Consider the following 23,887-nt stretch of genomic DNA (forward strand, 5'->3'; position numbering starts at 1 on the left):
TGCTGGTATGAGGTCCCCCTGTCTCACTGCTCACTTCTGTCTTTTATATCTCAAGAGATTGCCTCAGGACACAATCCAGTCTTGTAGATCAGGTCCTGCCTTACTAACACAATTGCCACCTGTCCTCCCTCATTAACATCATAGAGGCAGGTTTCCAACATACAGGAAAATCACACAGTACCAGGAATCATGGCCTAGCCAAACTGATACACATTTTTGGGGGAACATAATTCAAACCATGACACACCCCTATCCTAACTGTGTACTTTCTTCAGTAAAAACCACTATTAACAGTTATTTACAGAGTAAGTGTAATGCAAGAAAGTTCACCAATGTCTTCCAGATGCCCTGGCACAATAGTATGTGTTCAGTAAATATTTGTTGAATAAATGAATGAATGAAAACAAAATTTTTCCATATGGTCTCTGTTAAATTTCTGCTGATCTAATATGCTGCTTCTACATGGAAGGCAAATTTCTCAAGTCTGTCATGTGTGATTGTGTAGTGTGTGCACTGCACAATGGTGCCTGGTTAAGAGGGCTGGTAGGGCCTGAAATCTAGGATGTCTGGTTCCCCTCGCAGAGGTCTCACCTGTCTGTATCTGTCCATTTTTCTTGACACAAAGGTATGCTCCACTTGACAAGCAGTCACCCTCAGGGCTGTTTTTACCCAGAGGTGGTACTTTTTTCCTCCTTCATCTGCCCAAGAGGAACTCCTTTTTCTAATTCATCTACCCAGAGGTGGATTTACACAAAAGTGTAAATACAAGAGTATACAGAAGCACTGAATTTGTAAGTTTTACAACTAACTCCTGTTCCTTTTTTTTTAAATAGGAGGAAAGAGAAATGTTAATTCCTTATATTTAAATGTAAATATGTATTTTATATACATTACACTTATTTTGTACTTTGTACTTCCGTACATTTACACATGCTGTAGTATTTATTCTTTCTACCTAGAAAAGCTTTCTCTTCTTTATTACTTGGATGATCCTCATCTATCCTTTGCCAAGCTCAGGCTTCTCTACTGGATGTGAGTCTTATCCTGATATATCCCTTCAGGTTAAGCTTTCTTCTTTGTATTCTTATAGTTACTTCACCATACAATACTTAACTTTTCTGCCATAACTTTCCTTTTGCTTTTCAAAGAAGGTTTATATGTTTAGAGATCACATTGTAAAAACTATTGTTTCATTGGGGAATAGGAGTTAAGGCTGGAGAGTATCAGATTCACAATAGTTAAACTATGTTTCCTACAGAATTTTCAGTAATAAAGATTTTAAAACATAACTATAAATATAATTTTATCACATGCTAACATATAATAAATTGATATATAAAAATGACAAAAATAAACTTGGACATCATCAAACAAATCTTGAAAAGCACGTCATAAGATCAAACCAGAGTTAATAAGGTCCCAGGTCATCCAAAGAAGTTACCATATTTAACTCCTCTGGTAGCCTGACACTCAAAGTGTCTTGTATCCTGCTTTGTCTTCCTATATTCTGTCCATTAACAGTTTGTTTTCATTATGTTCACAGTGTTGATACCCAAAGATCAGCCATCTATTACCAATAAATGTCTATTCAGTGCAACCCACATACCTATTTAATAGATCAGGTTGTATCCAATTGTGTTTTTAAAACTTTTGTAGTAGGAGAAATGCCTGTACTATGGTTACTTAATTTCTTGTCTGTTTCCTATCTTGGATTCAGCATCTTCAGATTAGAAACTCTGTCTTAATTATCTCTGACCCCCTACCCTCACACCTAGCATATTACCTAACACTTAGTAATTGCTTAGTAAATGTTTGTTGAATGTTCAGTCTTTGACAGCAGTTTTTGTATAACAAATAGTTACAGTTGATTTATAATCACTTAAATTTTATTACCTGCCAAGAAGGTTAAATGTAATACTTTTCACAATATATTCAGCATTGGAAAGAATGAGAGAGAGCAAAGGAATTGGCTAGCCTTCTTAGGAATTGTGGTCGGGGTGGGGAGGAGTTTGAGGAAGAGTGACTGGGAATAGTAGTTTTGAATTCAGTGGACTAGAAGATGGTAAACCATGAAGGGATGTTCTGTTTTGAGTGCTGCAAACTCTACCTGTGAGAAGTGAATTGCTCTACTGTGTCTGGATGTTTGGGGGCAGGGGATGGAATACTAAATAATTTGCTAAGAATATCTTTCGACAAGCCAACTCAACTCCCAGAAAGCTTTTGGGGAAACTTATTACCCGGTATCTGTAGAGAATTAAACATGAAACTACATGAGTGAAAAAAGAAAAGAGAGGGAAAAAAAACCCATTGAGAAAGCACACTAAAAAGTGGAGAAATTTTTGATAATAAGGGAAGTGAATCCCATTAAAGATGAGGAGAAACATTCTTTGGGAACAAATATTTGAGGGAAGAAATTGACTTCAGGTGTTAACTGCTGATAGGTAACCGACTAGCTACTCGGACTCAAGGGTCAGGGGATCTTCATGGGTTCAGACAGAATCTAGTACTCAGCTTTGCTGATTCAGAAACCTGATTTTGTCAGTTTACCCAAAATTGGTCAGAGGAGACTAATTTATATTTAACAATTATTTCTTGAATTCCTGCCATGTGTCAGTACTACGTTGGAGTACACAAATGTAAATAAGATAGATATATCCCTGTTCTGAAGTTATTCACAGTCTAGGAAGGAAGCATTACATATTATCGAACAGTCGTGTGCTGGACACTTTTTGTGGAGTCCTTTATGGGCATTATCTCATTTAATCTCTCAACAATTCTAGATAGTTTCTAATATTACCATTTTACAGATAAGAAAGGTTAAGAAATTTGTTTAAGGGTGAACAGCTAGTAAGTGTTGAAGCTAGAGTATGAACCCAGGCAGCCTGACTGTTTTGTTTTCTTTTAAAGAAAACATTATTAAACCAATTTTATTACTGAGAAAGTATTATCCTGCTTTGATAAAGTAGAGGACCAATGCAAACAAAGGAAACCCTCAGTGAGATGGATTGACATAATAGCCACAACAATGGATTCAAATATACTGACCATCATAAAGATGGCATAAGACCCGGCAGTGTTTCTTTCTGTTACATGTAAGGTTGCCATGAGTCGGAGCCGACTTGACTGCAACTATAACAACAGCAGTCATCCTGGTTGGTTGTTCACTCAAATATGCAGCCTTGTTTTTCTGGGTCTCGCCAGTTTTCCGCCTTTGACAGGGTGAAGTCTTACCACTTATCTGTTGCTCTCTATTAGTGGAAAATACATATTTGAGTTTTCCTTCTCTGAGTTTCTGCCTTACACAGGTTCTGGCTTTTCCAGATTTTACTGTGGTATTAAAGTGTTACTTATTTTATACCCTGTAAATATCTCTCAAAAGTGAATATTCTATTCCATCTTCACGGCCACTGCGTTAGTTCAAGCCATCACCAACTCCCGCCTGTATTACAGTAATAGACTTTTTAAAATTATTATTTATTATATTAAAGTATTTTTAATAATAGCTTTATGAGATATAATACATAAAGTTTACCCTTTTAAAGTGTCCAGTTTTGAGTATAATCACAAAATTGTGTAACTATCACCATTCTCTAATTCCAGAACCTTGTCATCATCCCCAAAGAAACTCCATACCATTAACAGACGTTCCTCACCTCCCCACCCCCCAGCTCCTGGCAAGCACTAATCTTTTGTCTTGGTCAATTTACTTATTCTGGATATTTCATTTAAATGGAATCATACAATATGTGGTTTTTTGTGTCTGACTTTCATTTTAACATAATGTTTTAAAGGTTTGTCCATGTTGTAACATGTATCAGTACTTAATTACTTTTTATGGCTTAATGATATTATATTATATGAATATACCACATTTTGTTTATTCAGTCATCACTTGATGGACATTTGAATTGTTTTCACTTGCCGGTGTTATGAGTAATGCTACTATTAACATTTGTGTACAAATTTTTGTGTCAACGTATGTTTTTATTTTTCTTGGGTATTTAGTTAGAAGAGGAAAAACTTGGTCCTGTGGTAACTCTAGAGCCCCGGTGGTGCATTGGTTAAGAGCTCGGCTGCTAACCAAAAGGTTGACAGTTTGAATCCACCAACCACTCCTTGGAAACCCTATGGGGCAGTTTGACTATGACCTTATAGGGTCGCTATAAATCAGAATCGACTCAACAGGATTGGGTTTGCAGATGGTGCAGATGGCGAGAAACAGGAGACCAGCGCGAGACAGCACTGGAACCAGCCCACAGAGCAAGAGAGCTGCGTGCTTTGTTCAGGAGGCTTCCTGGCAGAGTGGGGTGCCTCTGGGCACTCATCAGTGGAGCTAGGCTTGCAGACCCACAGAGCGAGAGAGCTGAGTTCCATCAGGTCAAAGTTTACTGATGGAGTGGGGTATCCCCAGGCATTTAACGCTGGAGCTAAAGAGCTTTGGAACACTTGCCCTGGCAGGGCAGACGCAGGTGGTGAGGGGGCCAAGAGGCCAAGGAAGCAGAAGCCAAAGAGACAAGGAACACAGGAAGCAGAGCTGCCTCAGTCTCAAAGGGTAGGGCCATGACCTCTGGGGTCTCAAAGGATGGAGTTGCCACTCAGATGAACTAGGAGAAGGGGCCGCCCAGATGGGAGGGAGCAGAGTTACTGTTCCAGTGGGCCCAGGGCTGAGGGACCTCCACCCAGAATCCAGAGAATGTAGCCCACCCTCAGAGTCTGGAGAGCAGGGCCATTGCCTCAATAGTCTCAGAAAAGAGAGCATTATTTTCAAGCCTTGAGAGCTAATGTAGTATGTTCTCCTGATATGCTTGGTACCTCTTATCCCTTCTTTCCCTCCAGTTTCTCCCATTTATAATGGAAATGTCTAATTTGTTCCAGCTTGTTCCACCATTGTACTTTGGAAGCAGATAACTTGTATTCTAGATTTCACAGATGAAGAGGAATTTTTGGATTTTGGACTTGGAGTTGATTTAGGACTTTTGCTATGATATGATGGGGTAATTGTGTTTTACATATGGCAAGGGCATGAATTTTGGAGGGCCAGAGGGTAGTGTTATGGATTGAATATGTCCTCCAAAAATGTGCGTCAGCTTGGCTAGGCCATGATTCCCAGTATTGTGTGATTATCCACCATTTTGTCATCTGATGTGATTTTCCTATGTGTTGTAAATCCTACCTTTCTGATGTTACTGAGGCAGGATTAGAGGCAGTTATGTTAATGAGGCAGGGCTCAATCTACAAGATTAGATTGTACCTTTCGTCAGTCTCTTTTGAGATATAGAAGAGAACAAAGAGACGGGGACCTCATACCACCAAGAAAGTAGAGCCAGGAGTGCACCTCCTTTGGAACTGGGGTCCCTGTGCGGAGAAGCTCCTAGTCCAGGGAAAGACTGAGGACAAGGACCTTCCTCCAGAGCTGACAGAGAGAGAAAGCCTTCCCCTGGAGCTGATGCCCTAAATTTGTACTTCTAGCCTACTAGACTGTGAGAGAATAAACGTCGGTTTGTTGAAGCCATCCGGTTCTGGTATTTCTGTTATAACAGGACTAGATAACTAAGATAGCACTAACAACAACAACTGACAACTAACTAAGAGAGACTAACAACAACAATAGTGGATGTGAAAGGAGCCCTGGTAGTGCAATGGTTGATCACTTGGCTGCTGACCGAAAGGCCTGTCGTTTGAACCCACCGGCCACTCTGCGGGAGAAAAGATCTGGCGATCTGCGCCCGTAAAGATTACAGCCTAGGAAACCCTATGGGGTAGTTCTACTCTGTCCTGTAGGGTTACTATGAATCGGAACCGACTTGACAGCACACAACAGCAACAACAGCAGTGTATGTGAAGTGATATTTCGTTGTGGTTTTGATTTGCATTTGCTTGATAAGTAATGATGTCACACATCTTTTCATGTGACCATTTGTACATCTTCTTTGGAAGAATGTCATTTCAGATCCTTTGCTTATTTTTTAAATTGAGTTATTTGTCTTTTTATTGTTGAGTATAAGAGTTATGTTTTCTGGATACTACTAGTCATGTATCAGATATATGATTGACAAATATTTTTTCCCATTCTGTGGATTGTCTTTTCGCTTTCTTGATAGTGTCCTTTGAAGCACAAATGTTTTTAAATTTGATGATGCTCAATTTATGTTTTCTTGTGTAGTTTGCTCTTTTGGTGTCATGTGTAAGAAACCATTACTTAATCCAAGGTCACGAAGATTTACCTCTGTGTTTTCTTCTAAGAGTTTTATAGTTTTAGTTCGTATATCTAGGTCTTTGATCCATTGTTAGTTAATAAAAAAATTAACTAAAAATGAGGTATGAGGTAGGGGTCCAAATTCATTCTTTTGCTTATGGATATCCAGTTTTCCCAGCACCATTTGTTGACAAGACTGTTCTTTCTCCATGAATTGTCTTTGCACCCTTGTTGAAAATCAGGGTTTATTTTTGGACCTTGAATTCTATTCATTGACTTATATGTCTATCTTTATGCCAGTACCGCACTGTCTTGATTACTGTAGCTTATAGTAAATTTTGAAATCAAAAAGTGTGAGTTCTCTAATTTTGTTTCTCTCTTTCAAGATTGTTTTGGTTTTTCTGGGTCCCTTGCATTTCCACACAAATTTTAGGATCGGTCTGTAAATTTCTGCATAGAAGCCAGCTAGAATTTTGATAGGAATTGTGTTGAAATTGTACATCAGTTTGGGGAGTATTGTCATTTTAACAATTGTTGTCATTGTTGTTAGTTGCTGTCGAGTCGATTCCAACTCATGGGACCTCATATATGCAGAGTAAAACTGCTCCATAGGGTTTTCAAGGTTGTGACCTTTCAGAAGCAGATCTCCAGGCCTGTCTCCCAAGGGGCCTCTGGATGGTTTTGAACCACCAACCTTTTGGCTAGTAGTTGAGTGCTTAACTGTTTGTGCCACCCAGGGACTGTCTTAATAATATTAAGTCTTTTGATCCGTAAATATGGGATGTCTTTCTGTTTATTTAGGTCTTCTTTAATTTCTTTAAGGACCCCTGGTGGCACAGTGGTTAAAGCGATTGACTGCTAACCAAAAGGTCAGCGGTTTGAAACTACCAGCGGCTCTGAGGGAGAAAGATATGACAGTCTGCTTCCTTAGAGATTTACAGCCTTGGAAACCCAATAGGGTATGAGTCAGGATAGACTCAATGACAGTGAGTTTGGTTTGGTTGGTTTAATTTCTTTAACTGTGTATTATAATTTTCAGTGAATAAGTCTTGCATTTGTTTTGTTAAACTTATTCCAAATATTTAATTATTTTTGATGCTATTCTAAATGGAACTTTAATTTCAGATTACTCACTGCCAGTGTATAAAAATAAAATTGACTTTTGTATATTGATCTTGCTGAACTTCTTTCTTAACTCTAATTGTTTTGTGTGTGTGTGTGTGTGTGTGTGTGTGTGTGTGTGTGTGTGTATTCCTTAGAACTCCTATATACAAGATCACTTCATCTGCAAATATAGTTCTTTCTTTCCAATCTGGATGTCTTTTATTTCTTTTTCTTGCATAATTGCATGACCTCCATTTTAGATTGGGAGAATTACTTCTGCCCCTTTGTATGCAGTTTGGTAAGACTATAAATCAAGGATTCTTGCCTTTCCTTCTGCCAAAAGGTAGGTAGGTTATAATTTAAAAAAAAAATCAGCCATTATTTATTAAGCGGGAGAAAGATGTGGCAGTCTGCTTCTATAAAGATTTACAGCCTTGGAAACCCTATGGGACAGTTTTACTCTGTCTTACAGGGTTGCTATGAGTCGGAATTGACTCAGCGGCAGTGGGTTTGTTTTGTTTATTGTTTGTTGATAAACCAGAGGCTTAAGAAATGAAGAATTCTGACGGTTGGAGATATAGCTATAAAGTCTCATTGGTGCTGCCCTCCCTGTACCTACCTTAGGGAAGTTCGACTCTGTATGCTTGCCAAACCTGCTGATAACTCCTCCCTGGCAGAACCTGTTACAGTCAAGTAATTACTTTTTGATTCTATTGATTGTCTTCTCTTTATATGTTGTAATTCACTATTTTCTGTTTTTATCTTCATTATTTTTTTTTTCTTCTTCTTCTGCTTTCTTAGGTCTATTTTGTTCTTTCTTTACCTTCTGGAATTTCATTCTTATCCCAGGGTTTTTTTCTCTCAGTATTTCTTATTTTCTCATATATGCCATTAAGCTTTAAAGTTTCCTCTTGATTAGGCCATATCACGGGTTTTTTGGTACACCCATTATTGTTTCTAAATGTAATTTTGTTTGATTTCCTTTTAATCTAGGAAGTGTATAAAATAAAGTTTAAAAGTTTCCACTTTGAGGTTTCTTTGGTAATTGTTTGATATTTAATTTCTAATTTTAGTGTATCATGATTAGAGAAAATGGCCTATATGATGTCTGCCTTTTGGAGTATGTTAGATTTTGCTTTGGCATAATATGGTCAGATTTTTTTAATGCCCCAAATGTGTTTAAAAAGAATATGAATTGTTTTATTTGTTTGTTTTTACATAAAGTTTCATATATGTCTATTAGATCAAGCTTTTTTATTATGTTATTCAAATGTCCTATGGCCTTACTTATTTTGTTCTACTTAGTCTGTTTCTTAGAAAAGGATTTATTAAAATCTCCCAGTGTGTTCATGGATTTCTTCTTTTTATTTCTATCAGTGTTTTAATAGTTTCTAGGCCTTCTTGTAAGGTATATATTAATAGAAGCTCATGGCTGTTGTGGATTGTACACTATTGATAGATTGCACATTTTATCAATATTTGTCTGTTGTCCCATTTTATACTTTTAGCTTTGAATTCTGTTTTGTCTCATATCAATATTACATACTTTCTTCCTTGTTGTAAGCCTTTGCCTATATATATTGTTGTTTTGGTTAGTATTTTTCTGGTATATCTTTTTTCGTCTCCATTTTCAACCTGTCTGTAATATATATGTTTTATGTAAACAGCTTTATATTTAGATTTTTTTAATCCAGAATTGAACTTACCCGTTAAGAGACAGAGACTGTAATCTGTTTACATTTATTGTGATTAAAAAGACTCATTGATGATGAGTTGGTTTCGACTCATAGCGACCCTAAAGGACAGAGTAGAACTGCTATCTTTATATTGAATAAACTCTTAAATGGTATTTAATTGGGTATAGAATTTAGGACAACAGTTATTTTCCTTAGCACTTTGAAGATATTCATTCTTCCTTTTTTTTCCCCCTGACTTCTGTTGTTGCTGATGATAAATTAACTCTCAGTCTGATTGTTACTCCTTTTTAATCAGTCATTTCTCTCTGCTAGATAAAATTCTCTTTTTCTTTATTTTGTAGTTTCACTGTCGTAGTCTAGGAATGGATTTTTTTATATTTACTCTGCTCAAGATTTGATATGTTCCTTTACTCTTTAAGAACTCATGTCTGTGTTCAGTTCTAGCAAATATTTGGACATTATCTTTCCAGTTTCTGCCATTGTCCCATTTCTGTGGTCTCTTCAGGTCCCATTATATACAAATTGGATTGTCTCATACTATCTTTTGTGTTTATTAATTTCTTTTTCATATTTTTTTCTTGTCTTTTTTGTGCTTTTTTTGGTGATTCTTAGCTTATTTGTCTAATTATCTAATTCTCTTTTCATTTGGGTCTGTTCTGTTGTTTAACCATCCATTGAGATTTTTATTTCAAGTATCATATTTTTCTTTTCCAGACTTTCTATTTGTTTTTCTTAAATGTATCTCTCTTTTGTTTTAAAACATTCTACTCTTCCTTTTTCTCCCTTTCAACATCTAATTTTATTTTATATGCTTTTTTAAATTATAATTGAATTTATTTTTAAAATTACATTTACATGATACAAACTCAAAAGGTATAAAAGACTATTTAATGAAAAATAATTCATATCCTTCTGTTCCCCAGTTTTGCTTCCTGGAAGCAACCAGTATTAATAACTTCTTATTTATCCTTCCAGAGATATTCTGTGCACAGATTTGCAAAAATATATATGTATATATATGTGTGTGTGTTTAACCCTTTTCTGGTAAAAAGGTAAAAGACCTGATTTGTGCCTTGATTTTTAAAAAGTTCCTTTCCTTTCCTTCGTCTACCTACCTACCTACACTTACCTATACCTACTCTTACCTATACCTACACCTACCTACCTACTCCAAGATAGATCACTAGAGTATAAGTTTTATGAGGGCAGGAATTTTTATCTTTTTATCTATTTGTACACTGCTGTATCCCCAGTGACTTGAACTGTACTTGGCACATAGTACCCATTCTTCTACAAGTTTTCTGTCTTTTATCTTAGTGATTTATAGGACCCCCTAATATTTTGGAAGGTTAATCATTTATTTGTGCTATGAATTACAGATATTTTCCCAAGCTTGTCAGTGTTTTTTAACTAGTTTATAACAGTTTTTGCTGTGTAGAAATATTTTATTTTGTCCTTGTCTTAATCTTTTCATTTCTGGCTTCTAGGTGTTTGCATTGGAAATCCTGGTGGCGTAGTAGTTAAGAGTTCGGCTGCTAACCAAAAGATTGGCAATTGGAATCCACCAGTCACTCCTTTGAAACCCTGTGGGGCAGTTCTACTCCGTCCTACAGGGTCACTGTGAGTCGGAATTGACTCAGCAGCAACGGGTTTGATTTTTTTGCTTTAGGTGTTTGCATGTTTAGACTTTCCTCACTTCTACTTTATAAATAAAATATCTGTTTTTTTCTAATCATTTTTATGATTTTACTACTTTAAATATTTGTTCCATCTGGAATTGATTTTTCTAGACAGATACTTATTTGTACCAGCAACATGTATTATATATTTTAATATTTTTCTCACTGATTTGAAATGCCACCTTTATTGTATACTTAAGTCTTCTAAGTTTTTTGGTCTGTTTCTGGACTTTTTATTCCTTTCTGTTGCCTGTCTAGTCATACACCAGTACTACCCTGCTATAATAATATAATCATTGAGACTTTCTTTTAATATCTGATTAGTCTAGTTCTCCATCATTATTCTTACTTTTCAGAATTGTCCTGGCATTTCTTTCCAATTTTTTTAAATATAAGTTTTAAAATCAATTTTCCAGTTTCCAAATACATACTATTGATATTTTTATTGAGATAATAGTAAATTTATAGATTAATTTAGAGTAGAATTGATAATTTTATTATATTGAGTCTTTTTATATAAACACATATGAACACATATCTGTTCAGATATTGATTGCTTGGTAGAAATTAAAACAAAGATTTTTTATATGTGTCTTGTACATTTCTTGCTAAATTTATTCTTTTTTCCCTTTTCTGTTGCAGTTGTAAATGGGACCTTTCCTTCCATTGTATCTTCTAATTGGTTATTTGTATGTATGTGGGCTGTTGATTTTTGCATTTCTTTAATGCAGCTAGAATATTGAATTTTTTTGTTTGCAGTAGATTTTCAGTTGATTCTGTTTTTCCAGGTATATAATTGTATCAGCTATGAATGATGATAAATATATTTCCCATTTTTATACCTCAGTTATCTTTTTCTTGGCTAATTGCATTGACTAGTGCTTCCCAAAATGTTAAATAATAGTGATATTTGACATCTTTGTCTTGTACATGGCTTTTAGGGGAATACTTGTAGTGTTCCCTAATTAAACACAATATGATTTGGGGACTGAAATAGATACATTTTATTCAGTTAAAAGATGTGTGATATAGCCATCTTCTACTTTATTAAGAATAGATGTTGAATTTTATCAAATGCTTTTCAGAATTGATGATGAAAAAATATGTTTTCTCTTTTCATCTCTTAATAAAGTGAATTCTGTTATATTAATAGATATTCTAATAGTGAGCCATCCTTGCATTCCTGGTGTGTTATTATTTAACGTGCTGCCAACTTCTGTCTGCTAGGGTGTTTTTGCTTCAGTATTTGTGAGAATTACCATGGTTTTCTCTTTTGCGCTTCTGTTGTTAGGTTTTGGTACCAGTGTTCTGCTTGCTTCGTAAAAATAATTTGGAAATTTGTCCTCCCTCTCCCCTCTATGCTTTGGAACAGTTTAAATAGTATTAGAGTGATTTGTTCCTTAAATATTTGATAGAATTCCCCTGTAAAACTCTGGACTAAGTACTTTGAAACTTTTCCTACGCTTCTAGGGCCAAATGATTTACCCTAGAAATAAAAAATGACTTTTATCTCTCCTGAAGTCAATTTAGGCAAATTATATTTTACTAGAAAATTATTATTTTTTATAGGAGTCCCTAAGGAGCCCTGGTGGCACAGTGGGTAAAGTGATTGACTGCTAACTGAAAAGTCAGTGGTTCGAAACCACTAGCTTATCTCTGCGGGAGAGAGATGTGGCAGTCTGCTTCCTTAAAGATTTACAGCCTTGGAAACCCTATGGGGTCGCCGAGTTGAAATCAACTCGATGGCAGTGGGTTTGGGATCTTTGGGTTTTTTTTGGTTCTTATACAGGTCCCTGGGCAGTGCAAATGGTTAATGTGCTCAGCAGCCAACCGAAAGTTGAAGGTTCAAGTCCATCCAGAGGTGCCCTGGAAGAAATGCCTTGAGATCTACTTTTGAAAAATCAGCCATTGAAAACCCTATGGAGCACAGTTCTACCCTGACACATCTGGGGTCTCCATGAGTTGGAATTGACTCTACAGCAGCTGGTGTTTTTTATTATTTCTTGCAGGTTTTCTAATATACTTTCATAGAGCTGAATAAATTTTGGCCATTAATTTTTTTTCTTTGCTTATTTTAAGTCCCTTATAGATTAGTTGCAATCTTAGAGTGTGGATTCTGCTGTTTATTGTGTCTGCTAGTCCTCATTAATGGTTTGTGATTTCTCCTGTGGTTTATAATTTTTGATTGAAAGCTTGTCTTTAGCGGGGGATACCTTTCCTGGGAGTTCGTGTGTTTTAGGTTGTGGAGGTGTTTCAATGCAGTGGTTTTACATTTACCTCTGCTGTGGTCACATAGGTTCCGGATGTGAACCTAAAGGTTTTATTTTGATTTCTTGGCTCACGCTTTCTGTACAGTGTGTATAGTGCAAATTTGAATCCTGAACTTGATTCTCATAGTAGGCTCTTATTCCTTATTGAAGGCAATAAGGTCTGGCATTAATCCATTATAAATGCCCATTACAAAATAGGAGAAAGTTAGTAGGTTATATTTTATGGTATTTTGGAAAGTGACTAGATGATTTTTTGGTGAGAACATTATCATTGGGAAAGGGTGAAATAAGTCTGTTTATTTCTTGTCATACATAATAGTCTAATAGAGCCTTTGGACTAAATCTGGCCTGCCATGTGTTTTGTAAATAAACTTTTACTAGAAAACAGCCACACCCATTTGTTAATGTGTTTGCTATGTTATGGATAACATTGCAGAGAATGGGAATTCCATAACACTTAATTGTGCTCACGAGGAACCTGTACACAGATCAAGAGGCAGTTGTTAGAACAGAACAAAGGGATACTGCATGGTTTAAAATCAGGAAGGGTGTGCATCAGGGTTGTATCCTTTCACCATACTTATTCAATCTGTATGCTGAGGAAATAATCTGAGAAGCTAGACCATATGAGGAAGAACACGGCATCAAGATTGGAGGAAGACTCACTAACAACCTGTGATATGCAGATGACACAACCTTGCTTGCTGAAAGTGAAAAGGACTTGAAATGCTTACTGATAAAGGTCAAAGACCACAGCCTTCAGTATGGAGTTGTCTTAGTCATCTAGTGCTCCTATAACAGAAATACCATAAGTGGATGGCTTTAACAAAGAGAAATTTATTTTCTCACAGTCTAGTAGGCTACAAGTCCAAATTCAGGGCATCAGCTCCAGGAGAAGGCTTTCTCTCTCTGTCAGCTCTGGAGGAAGGTCCTTGTGATGCATCAGTCTTCCCTTGGTCTGGGAGCATCTCAGCACAGGAACCTCATGTCCAGAGGACATGCTCTGCTCCTGGTATTGCTTTCTTGGTGGCATGAGGTTCCCATGTGTCTCTGCTCACTTCTCTTGTATCTCAAAGAGATTGTCTTAAGACACTATGCAATCTTGTATACCTCATCAGTATAACTGCTACTAATCCATCTTATTAAATCATAGTGGTTGAATTTACAACACATAAGGAAATCACATCAGATTACAAAATGGTACATAATTATACAATACTGGGAATCATGACACAGCCAAGTTGACAGATATTTTTTGGGGACACAATTCAATCCATGACAGGAGTACACCTCAACATTAAGAAAACAAAAATCCTCCCAACTGGACCAATAAGCAGCATCATGATAAACGGAGAAAAGACTGATGTCATCAAGGATTTCGTTTTACTTGGATCCACAATCAATGCCCATGGAAGCAGCAGTCAAGAAATCAAACGACATATTGCATTGGGTAAATCTGCTGGAAAAGACCTCTTTAAAGTGTTAAAAAGCAAAAATGTCACTTTGAGGACTAAGGTGCACCTGACCCAAGCCATGATATTTTTGAAAGCTGGGCAATGAATAAGGAAAACTGAAGAAGAATTGATGCCTTTGAATTATGGTGTTGGCGAAGAATAATGAATATACCATGGACTACCAGAAGAGTGAACAAGTCTGTCTTGGAAGAAATATAGCCAGAGTGCTCCTTGGAAGTAAGGATGGCAAGACCTCGTCTCACATACTTTGGACGGTTATCAGGAGGGACCAGTCCCTGGAAAAGGACATCATGCTTGGTAGAGGGTCAGCAAAAAAGAGGAAGACCATCAACAAAATGGATTGACACAGGGGCTGCAACAATGGGCTCAAACATAACAAGGATTGTGAGGATGGCGAAGGACCGGGCAGTGTTTCGTTCTGTTGTACACAGGGTCGCTATGAGTCAGAATTGACTCAGCGGCACCCAACGATAACAACAACAACATGGCTGTTTTCATGCTAAGTGTCACAGTTAAATAGTTGCAACAGAGACCATATGGCCTTGAAAGCTTAAAATATTTATCGTCTGACCCTTTACAGAAAAAGTTTGCCAACCCTTGGTCTGATAACTCAATAGTTCACAGCTAAGTGATGGTTAATTTTTATCTTTGATTACAAAGTACAGATGATTACAGGGCTTTAAAGGTCAGGTTAAATAAAAAGTATATTAGTGGCAATAAAAGGAAATAGTTGACTTTTGGTATGGAAGATACAAACTATGCAGGTAACTTAAGGACTGCTAGTTGCCCTAGATGGTGAAAGAAAGATCAACTGATGGATGACTTCACTTTGAGGAGTGTGTATTTACGTAGCTTATTTGTAATCCTTTAAAATAATTTAGTTTTAGAATTTAGGACCCACTGGTCATCCTTAAAAATAGACATTAGTTATGTTTGTTCAGTTTTTACCGTTCTTCATTTAGTTCTGGAGTCTGGCTCTGGAGGAGTAACAAAGACTATTAGGCTATATTTTATGAAGAATGAAAAACCATAACAGCAAAGTCCTCATGGGTCAGTGTTGTTGTTGTTAGGTGCTGTCGAGTTGCTTCCAATTCATGGCACTGTCCAGTCCTGCACCATCCTCACAATTGTTGTTATGCTTGTGCCTATTGTTGGAGCCACTTTGTCAGTCCATCTCGTTGAGAGTCTTCCTCTTTTTCAGTGACCCTCTACTTCACCAAGCATGATGTCCTTCTCCGGAGTCTGGTCCGTCCTGATAACATGTCCAAAGTGCATCAGTAGCCCCATAAATTACAATTAGAATAATTTGTCATTTTCCTTACCAAAAATTATTATTTTTTAAATTACTTTGTCTTAAATAATCTTATTTAGTTGCATAACTGTAAAAATATCTGCTTTACTTCTGACCTGGAACTGAAGCCATTCCCATAGACTACCTCCAGCCAAACAATAGACAAGGACAAAGAATAAACAGTAACACCCCAGAGGAACGTACTCCTTATACAATCAATTATACAAGATCAAAAGGGCATTATCTGCCCAAAAGCAAAGATGAGAAGGCAGGAAGTGGTAGAAAATCAGGATGAAAGAAAATGGAGTATGCAGGGCAGAAATGGGGAGAGTGCTGACATATTGTGGGGAGTGAAACCAGTCATGAAACACTTTATGGATAAACTACTGGGAAACTAATTTACTCTGTAAAATTTCACCTAATGGCACAATTAAAAAAAAAAAAAAACCTACTTGAGCAGTTGACTTGAAAGGAACTTGGGTTCCTTAGGATGTGACCAACCTGGTAATTTGACTGGATAAACTTGGTCTATCTTTATGGATTGTCAGTCTCTTAGGACCTCAAATAAAGATTAAATTGTTATTGGGTGATGTGTATTTTAGGTTGCAGTTAATTATTAGTGTTCTACATATTATCATGGTAGAAGTAGAAAGTTTTAAACATGAAGTTCCCTTTCAGTACTTATAAGTAATAGAGTCAGAGAGAAGAGAAGAGAGAGACACACGTGGAGAGAAAAGCTGGTACTTTATTCTAGGAGAGAGATGTGTAGAAGGGAATCTAAGCTCATTACTAGTGAAACTAGTGAAGCATAGCTCTATTTTTCCCATACTATATGTTTGGGAGTATAAATACCATAAAAATATATTTAAAAGATTGGTTTTATAGTACTTCCAGGAATGGATTAACTAAAAAACAAACAAAAACCTTTTTTAGATGTATTTAACTACTACATTTCACAAAAATCTGTTTATTTTTAAGGTCAGTGTATGCATTAGCTGATTTTTCTGAAGTAGATTGTCAGGCCTTTCTCCCTAGTCTGTCTTAATCTGGAGGCACCACTGAACTCTCTTCAGCATCATAGCAACATGGAAGCATCCACTGACAGGTGGTGGCTGTACTTGTGCATTGGCCAGGAATCCAGGCCTCTCACATGGAAGGCGAGAATTCTACCACTGAACCATCACTGCCCCTAATTTGCTGTATTCTTGTTGTTGGGTGCTGTCGAGTTGATTATGAGTCATAGCAACCTTATGTACAACAGAACAAAACACTGCCCGGTCCTGCACCATCCTCACGGTCATCGTTATGCTTGAACCCATTGTTGCAGCCACTGTGTCAATCCATCTTGTTGAGGGTCTTCCTCTTCCTCACTGACCCTCTACTGTACGAAGCATTATGTCCTTCTCCAGGGATTGGTCGCTCCTGATAACATGTTTTAACTATGTGAGACAAATTCTCGCCATCCTTGCGTCTAAGGAGCATTCTAGTTGTACTTCTTCCAAGACATATTTGTTCATTGTTTTGGCAGTCCATGGTATATTCAATATTCTTCACCAGCACCACAATTCAAAGGCATCAACGCTTCTTCAGTCTTCCTTATTCATTGTCCAGCTTTCACAGAGTCTTGATGAACCAGAGCAGTAGTTCTCACCCAGGGGTAATTTTGCCCTCCAGGGGACATTTGAAAATGTATCTGGAGACATTTTTTGGTTATCACAACTGGGCAAGGGTGCTACTGGCATGTAGTGGGTAGAGGCCAGGGATGCAGCTAATCATCTAGCAATGCACAGGATAGCTCCCACAACAAAGAATTACCTAGCCCAAAATGTCAGTAGTGCTGAGCTCAAGAAACCCTGGCCTAGAGGCATTAGAAATAGATGAAAGTATTTTATAACCTTTATTTTACCCCATTTGGGAAAAACATACTTTTAGAAGCACAGTAGGTTGGGTTTATATTTAAAACCATTTTTACTTTGACTGTTCGTCTTTCTTTTTTAGACCATGAAACAGAGAATAAGATAATTTAATTGCTTCAAGGAAAATGACTTGGAACATTTTGGATGTTAGTAAGGTCTGTTTAGCGAAGAATTGAGGTATGTGTAAGTGCAAGTGATGCATGTGTGCCTGTGTGTACATTTGAATGTAAAAGAGAAAAGTGAAACCAAATGATGTAATGGCCCTAGCCTTTCAACCTCTGTTAAGTGGAAAATCTGTCCAATTCTAGTGTAGCAGTGGTTGATGTCCTGCTTAATGTTTCAAGTTAAGAGTGCATCTGTTGGGATACACCAAGTAACCATTAATAATCTTTGGCTTCTGTATATTTGCCTGTTTTACATAAGTGAGATTGTATGGTATTTGTCCTTTTGCAACTGACTTATTTCGCAGCATGTTTTCAGGGTTCATCTATGTTGTGGCATGCATCAGAAGTTCATTTCTCTTTACAGCTGTGTAATATTCCATTGTACATAGATACCACATTTTGTTTATTCATTCTTCTGTTAATGGACATTTTGTTGTTTACACTTTCTGGCTATTGTGAAAAGTGCTGCAGTGAACTTTGGTGTACAGGTTTCTGTTTGCATTCCTGCCTTCACTTCTCCTGGGTATATACCTAGGATTGGAATTGCTTGGTCATATGGTAATTTTTGTTCAACTTTTTGAGGAACCTCCAAACTGTTTTCCACAGTGGCTGTGCCATTTTACATTCCCATCAGAAATGGAGGAGGGTTCCAGTTTCTCCATCTTCTTAAGAGTTGTATAGTTTTAGCTTTTAAATTTGGGTCTTTGATCCATTTTGAGTTAATTTTTATATATGGTATGAGGTAGAGATCCAAATTCATTCTTTTGGATGTAGATATGCAGTTTTCTCGTCACCGTTTGTCGACAAGACTATTCTTTCTCCATTGAATTGTCTTGGCACCCTTGTTGAAAATCAGTTGACTGTAGATGGGAGGGTTTCTCTCTAGACTGTCAATTTTACTCATTTTTGTATATGCCTATCTTTATGCTAGTACTATATTACCTTGATTACTGTAGCTAATAATATTTCCACATTTTGTTTATCCATTCATTAGTTGTTGGACATTTTTATTGTTTCCATTTTGTGGCTATATTGAATAATAGTTTAGTGGAAATATTTAGAAGGAGCCCTGGTGTGCATTGGTTAAGTGCTCGGCTGCTAACTAAAAGGTCAGTGGTTTGAACCTACCAGCCACTTCAAGGAAGAAAGATGTGGCAGTCTGCTTCCCTAAAGATAACAGCCTTGGAAACCCTGTGGGGCAGTTCCACTTTGTCCTATAGTGTTGCTATGCATCAGAATCAACTTGATGGCAACGGGTTTGGTTTTGGGTTAGGAATATTTAAAATAAAAAACTGTGAGTCTTCCAACTTTCTTTTTCTTTGTCAAGATTTTTTTTGGCTATTCTGGTCCCTTGCATTTCCATCTGAATTTTAGGATCAGCTTGTCAATTTCCACAAAAGGGCATCTGGATTTTTCATAGGGATTGCATTGGATCTGTAGATCAATTGGGAAAGTATTGCTATCTTAATAATATTAAGTCTTTTGATACATGAACTTGGTACCTTTCTGTTTATTTAAATTTTAATTTCTTTCAACAATGTTTTGTAATTTCAGTGTACAAGTCTTGCACTTCTTTTGTTAAATTTATTCCTAAGTATTTATTCTTTTTGATGCTGCTGTATATGGAATAATTTTCTGAATTTCATTTTCAGATTGTTTATTGCTAGTATATAAAAAATACAATCGATTTTTGTCTGTTGATCTTGTATCCTGCAACCTTGTTGAACTCATTTATTAGTTCTGATTGTTTCTTCGTGTTGATTTTTTAGGATCTTCAGTGTACAAGGTCATGTCATTTCATCGATATAAATTTTGAATGCAGAGTTAATCTGTCAATAATCAGTCCCCAAATAATTCTTGACAAGATTACTTTGATTTCTTGTGGATCCACAGGTATTCTTGTTAACCAGGTTATACAGTCCTTAAAAAATGTCTTCCCACATCTGAAGAGGTATGGCTACTTGGTTTTAAACCCACCATACCAAAATACTCTGTCACTTTGGAAACAGATTACATTCTAAAGGCATTATTGGTAAGGAAATCAACCCTGAAAGAGTGGTATTCATAGTACTGATTTGGTCACGAGAAAAAGTCTTGTTTGTCTTATTGCTTTTGGGGTAAGATTTTCTCCTCTCCCCTCCCTGGACCTTTGCAATGTGAATTACTGTCTTTTTATGCAAATAATGCACACATCCTATGGTTTTTTTTTGCCAACTGTGGGGAATTAGCATAGTGTACTTATGAAAATACCTGGGGTGAGGGGACAGGCGTGGTTGCCACAAAAAATAGACTGTGCATGTTATTTGCATAAGAATACAGTAAATGCCCATATTCTATGTCCTCGCAGAAACCTGTTACCTTTATCATATTCTGTTGAAATCGTCTGTTTTAAGTGTTTTTCATCCCACTTAGATTAAAGCTCCATGAGAACAGGGACCATGCCTTATTTACGTCTATTTCCTCAAGGTATAGCACTGTGCTTGGCACAGGCTAGACCTTCATTCATTCATTAATTCAGTTATTGTGGGCTTTCTATATGCCAGGCACTGTACTTGATACAGTGGTGATCAAGACTGTTCCTGCTCTTGGGGGCTTTATAATCTAATGGTAAATTCTGACATTAAGTAATGAGTGCAACATAAGGGGAAGCAAAGCATATTAGTTGTCTATTGCTGTGTAACAATATTACCACAAACACATTTATTCTGTTAGTTTCTGTGGGTCAAGAGTCTGAGTATGACTTAGCTGGTTCTCCTCTTCAAAGCTGCAGTCAAGGTGTTGGCCACAGCTGCTGCCTTGCCTGAGGCTGAACTGGGGAAAGATCTGCTCGTGTAGTTGTTGACAGCAATTAGTTCCTTGCAGGCTGCTGAACTGAGGGCCTCTGGTTCTTGCTGGCTGGACACGGGAAGTTTGCTTCATTTCCTTGCTGCATGGCCCTCTCCATATGACAACACACAACATGGCAGCTTGCTTCTTTAGAGCCAGTAAATGAGTCTCCTAGCAAGATGGGTTACAATCTTATTTAACATTATTACTTTTAGATGCAGCTTTTTTTTTTTTTTTTAATTTTTAAAATTTAGATTGCAGTCACCTTTGTCATATTATATTGGTTAGAAGCAAGTCACAGATCTTGCCCACACTCGGGGAGGGAATCATATAAGAGCATGAACACTAGGAGGTGGGGATCATGGAGGCCCCCCAAAGTTGTTGCCACATACAAATTGCAGTGGGAATACAAAACAGCCATAATCTAATTTAGGGAGGGAGGATGGTCTTACTGAGAAAGTGAGGTTTAAGTTGAGACCTAAAGGGTGAGTAAGAGCCAGGCGAAGGAGCAGGTTGGAGATGAGTATTACAGGCAGAAAGGGGCACCTAATGGGGAGGAAGTCTGAGGTGCAACTGAGGATCTGAAAGAAGTCCAGAATGGCTAGAGCAGAGGGTCAGGGAGAGATTGGTAAGAGAGTTAAGTAGAGGCTAATTATAGAGGACATCATGCATGTTAAGAATTTTGGAGTTTATCTTCAGGGACTTGCTTTTAAGCAGGGGTTATATGTTCTGATATGCTTTATAAAAAGATCGCTTTGACTGCAACATATCAAATGAATTGGAGAATGTAAGAATCGTTTCAGTTTGGCAATGGTCAGGGTGAAAGATAATGTGATGTGACTTGGACAAGGGTGATGGTATTGGGGATGGAGAAGAGTAAAATGATTTGAAATACTAAACATGTGTTTCTATTTACCAACTTAAATATGCCTGTAAACAACTGAGGAATATTTAGAAGGTAGAATCCATGGCATTTGGTGAATGGTTGGCTATGATGGTAAGGTGGAAGGAAGACTCAAAAGATAATTCCAAGTTTGAGCAACTGGATATTTGAAACAGGAGGAACTCAAGCAGGAGCACATTTGATTCCAAGGATGAACAGGTTTGGACTAGAGTGTGAGGTACTTGTGAGACCAACACATGGAGATGATTAAAAGCAGGTGCTTATAAGGATCTGGAGTTCAGGAGATAGATCTGGCTGGGAAATATAGATTTAAGAGCTATTAGTATAGAGTGACTGAAGCCATGGGTATGAATGAGATTGTACAGGGAATGTAAGTATACTGATATTAAAAGAGGACCTGAGACCAAGCACTGAGAAACTCCAACATTTAAGGGTTGAGTAGAGGAAGAAAGAGCTGGCAAAGGAGCCTGAAATGGAGTAGCAAGAGAGGTAGTAGAACCAGTGTGCATGTGTGCGTATCTGTGTGTTAGTGAATGAGTAAAAGAGACTTGATGAAGAAATTTGAACCTAAGATGAGCACAAAGTTTTCGTTCTTTTCAGTGTACCCTGTATAACAATGCTCACCTTGTAGTATTGCAAGGATCAAATGAAGTATATGCAGTGTGTACCACATCAAGCAAAGACATCAAGTAGCTATTGTTATTTTCTTTTTCAGTTTCACAGGGCAATTCAAAATTGATCTTAGATCAGCTTACTATTTTTTAGATGTTTGACTTCATTTTTTTTTTTCAATTTGCATGCATAGGTTATTGGTTAGGCAGGGACTGGGAGGGGTGGTTTATTTGCAAATTTTAGGGCTCTCACTCTTTGTGACTTCTTACCTTCCAGCATTTACCCCCTAACTTTCTGGCAGCCCTACCTTCCCTTAACTCTCTCATGTTACACCTCAATCAAGGTGATTTCATTTTTGATGGTTATAAGAAATCAAATACTTTTTTTCTTACCATCATCATATTTTTCATAGCATTATTGACCACTCCCTCCTTTTGCCTCCTGTATACCATGCACAGACTCTTATCTGAGCAATGATATATTTTATGGCATTTGTTTACCTGTTTACCTTCCTCTAGTAGATCCAAACGCCCTGTGTTTTTCATCTCTGTATCTCTAGTACCTAGCACAGACTCTACCACATAGAAGGTACTCACTAAATATTTGTCACATGAGAGAAAATCATGTGTGTTTGTGTATTTGTGTGTGTGTATAGTATAAGGATATATTGATTGACAGGCTGAAGAGGCAGTATAGCAGAGAGAGACTCTGGAACTGGACTGCCTAGGTTCTATCACTTACAAATTTTCTGCCCTTGGGCAACTTGCTTGACTTCTGTGCTTCAGTTTCCACATCTGTAAAATGCAGATAATGATAGTACCCACCTCTTGGTATTGTTGAGAAAATATGATTAGCTAGGATATATAAAGTACTTAGAAGAGTGCCTAGTACATAACACACCATATAGATATAGGACTAGTTATTATTCCTATTATATATGTAGTTAAGATCTGTTGAGTTCTTTCTCTGTGCTAGGTACTGTGTTAAGAACTTGTATATATTATGTTGTTTAATCCCCACAAACAGTCCTGCAAGGTAGCTGATTATGCTTCCATTATATAAATGAGGAAACTGAGATTCAAAGATGTTTAGTATCTTGACAAATATACCACATCTAGTACATCGTGCAGCTAGGATTCTAATTCCTATCTACCTAAATCGATGAATGGAAGATTGCATCTAATTTTGATCTAGTATAGAAGAAGGAAATAGACTGTTATTAATTTTTATGTATTCATATGTCATATTTGTGGAATGGATATTGTATATATGTTGTATTTCTTATAAAGTTCAACCTGGTTAGGTTTGTCTGGCAAATACATAACTAGTTATATCAGATAGAGGCTGAAGTTCCCACTCTCCCCCAGTGTATTTTCCTAAACTGGCAGTGCCATGTCTGGAAATGCTAAGCTGTAAGAAACAGTACACTTACAAACTAAAAGAGCCAGATATCTGCCATCTGCTTGGTACTGAAAAATTGATTTATTCACATTCATGGTTATACATACATTTATTATTTAACACACATGGGGTTTGTTACGCAAATGCTAAATCTGTAGCAGTTGTGACAGTTGTGCTATAAAAAAAGTAAGGGGAACATTTTAGTAAGTGAATGTTATTTTGTTCTGAGATGTTTTATTTTTGTGCTTGGGAAGGTAAAAGTTTTGTGTTCTCTGGTATCTTTTTGTTTGCTTTGTCTAAGAACTAAGATGCTGGATCTCAAAATGCTAGTGCTACTACAATGGTCTCAGTG

At 37.0% G+C, this 23,887-nt stretch overlaps 1 protein-coding gene across 1 annotated transcript in view; it reads left to right on the forward strand.

Moving 5' to 3' along the window:
- Positions 1-23,887, forward strand: part of TESK2 (testis associated actin remodelling kinase 2) — a 126,185-nt gene that overhangs the window by 818 nt on the left and 101,480 nt on the right. The window lies entirely within an intron of this gene.

The sequence above is a fragment of the Trichechus manatus genome, unplaced genomic scaffold, assembly GCF_000243295.1.
Source record: "Trichechus manatus latirostris isolate Lorelei unplaced genomic scaffold, TriManLat1.0 scaffold00015, whole genome shotgun sequence".
In the NCBI taxonomy this organism is placed as follows: domain Eukaryota; kingdom Metazoa; phylum Chordata; class Mammalia; order Sirenia; family Trichechidae; genus Trichechus; species Trichechus manatus.